The 2,244-nt window shown below is 43.2% G+C and overlaps 1 non-coding gene across 1 annotated transcript; it reads right to left on the reverse strand.

The window, feature by feature from the left end:
* Window positions 1-1,910: 1,910 nt before the first annotated feature.
* On the reverse strand, window positions 1,911-1,985 carry trnai-aau. The gene has a single exon. It is a non-coding gene; the product is annotated as a tRNA-Ile (tRNA).
* Window positions 1,986-2,244: the final 259 nt, after the last annotated feature.

A 2,244-nucleotide genomic window follows, 5' to 3' on the forward strand; every position in this document is an offset into this window, starting at 1 on the left:
CAGAGAGAGAGAGTTATACTACTAATTTAAAATGTACATTGTAGACCCCAATCAATCAAGGAGTGGAGAAAGACAGAAAGAGATAGTAAGGACTGGAGAAAGACAGAAAGAGAGAGTAAGGAGTGGATCAAAAGAGAGTAAGGAGTGGAGAAAGAAAGAGCAAGGACAGAAAACGATGGAGAAAGACAGAAAGAGAGACGAGTGGAGAAAGACAGAAAGAGAGAGTAAGGAGTGGAGAAAGACAGAAAGAGAGAGTAAGAGTGGAGAAAGACAGGGAGAGAGATTAATGAGTGGAGAAGGACAGAAAGAGAGAGTAAGGAGTGGAGAAAGACAGAAGAGAGAGTAAGGAGTGGAGAAAGAGAGAGTAAGGATGAGAAAGAGAGTAAGGAGTCAGACAGGAGTGGGGAGAGATTAAGTGGATGGAGAAGGACAGAAAGAGAGAGTAAGGAGTGGAAAGACAGAAAGAGTAAGTAAGGAGTGGAGAAAGACAGAGAGAGAGATTATAGTGGAGAAGGACAGGGAGAGAGATTAATGAGTGGAGAAGGACAGAAAGAGAGAGTAAGGAGTGGAGAAAGACAGAGTAAGTAGTGGAGAAAGACAGAGAGAGAAAAAAAGAGTAAGGAGTGGAGAAAGACAGAGAGAGAGAGAGTTATACTACTAATTTAAAATGTACATTGTAGACCCCAATCAATCAAGGTTATGTGACACTGTAGACATACACAGTAAAGTAAAAACAAAGAGTACGGGTATCGAAAACGACTTCGCGTAAGGAGCTCTAACCAACTGAGCTAACCGGCCTTGATAATGCTCACTTTACGGATTACAGACAGAAAAGAGAGAGTAAGGAGTGGAGAAAGACAGAAAGGAGAGAGTAAGGAGTGGAGAAAGACAGAGAAGAGAGTAAGGAGTGGAGAAAGACATAAAGAGAGAGTAAGGAGTGGAGAAAGACAGAGAGAGAGTAAGAGTGGAGAAAGACAGAGTAGAGTAGAGAGTGGAGAGAAAGACAGAGAGGAGAGTAAGGAGTGGGGCGTGTTACCGCAGACAGAAAGAGCAGAGTAAGGAGTGGAGAAAGACAGTGCGCGGAGAGTAAGGAGTGGAGAAAGACAGGCGAGAGTAAGGAGGCGGAGAAAGACAGCGGCGGCGTAAGGTGGAGGCGCAGGCGCGGCGGCGTTAAGGAGTGGATAAAGAGAGAGTAAGGAGTGAGGAAGAGAGAGAGTAAGGCGCGGGGAAAGACAGAGAAGAGAGTTTTTAGTGGAGAAAGACAGAAAGAGAGTATACGATGAGGAGAAAGACAGAAAGAGAGTAAGGAGTGGAGAAAGACAGAGAGAGAGAGTAAGATAAAAGACAGAAAGAGAGTAAGGAGTGGAAAGACAGAAAGACAGATTGATGAGTGGAGAAGACAGAGAGAGAGAGTAAGGAGGGAGAAAAAGACAGATTTAAATGTAACATTGGAGAAAGACAGAAAGAGAGAGTAAAGGACTGGAGAAAGAGAGAAAGAGAGTAAAAAAAGACAAAAGAGATAGTAAGGAGTGGAAAAGACAGAAAGAGAGATAAGATCGTGGAGAAGAGAGCAAAGAAGTGGAGATGAGAGTAAGGAGTTAAAGACAGAAAGAGCAGTAAGGAGTGGAGAAAGACAGAGAAAGAGAGAGTAAGGAGGAGAAAGACAGAAAGAGAGAGTAAGGAGTAGAGAAAGACATAAAGAGAGAGTAATGAGTGGAGAAAGACAGAGAGAGAGAGTAAGGAGTGGAGAAAGACAGAGTAAGTAGTGGAGAAAGACAGAGAAAAAAAGAGTAAGGAGTGGAGAAAGACAGAGAGAGTTATACTACTAATTTAAAATGTACATTGTAGACCCCAATCAATAGAGTTATGTGACACTGTAGACATACACAGTAAAGTAAAACAAATTCTCCTGGCCAGTACGGGTATCGAACCCCGCGACCTTCACGTTATTAGCACGACGCTCTAACCAACTGAGCTAACCGGCCTTGATAATGCTCACTTTACGGATTACAGACAGAAAAGAGAGTAAGGAGTGGAGAAAGACAGAAAGAGAGAGTAAGGGAGTGGAGAAAAGACAGAGAGAGAGAGGAAGGAGTGGAGAAAGACATAAAAGGAGTGGAGAAAGAGAGAGTATGGAGTGAGGAAAGAGAGAGTAAGGAGTGGAGAAAGACAGAGAGAGAGAGTAAGGAGTGGAGAAAGACAGAAAGAGAGAGTAAGGAGTGGAGAAAGAGAGAGTAAGGAGTG

Source organism: Oncorhynchus gorbuscha, unplaced genomic scaffold (assembly GCF_021184085.1).
Source record: "Oncorhynchus gorbuscha isolate QuinsamMale2020 ecotype Even-year unplaced genomic scaffold, OgorEven_v1.0 Un_scaffold_18573, whole genome shotgun sequence".
Taxonomy (NCBI): Eukaryota; Metazoa; Chordata; class Actinopteri; order Salmoniformes; family Salmonidae; genus Oncorhynchus; species Oncorhynchus gorbuscha.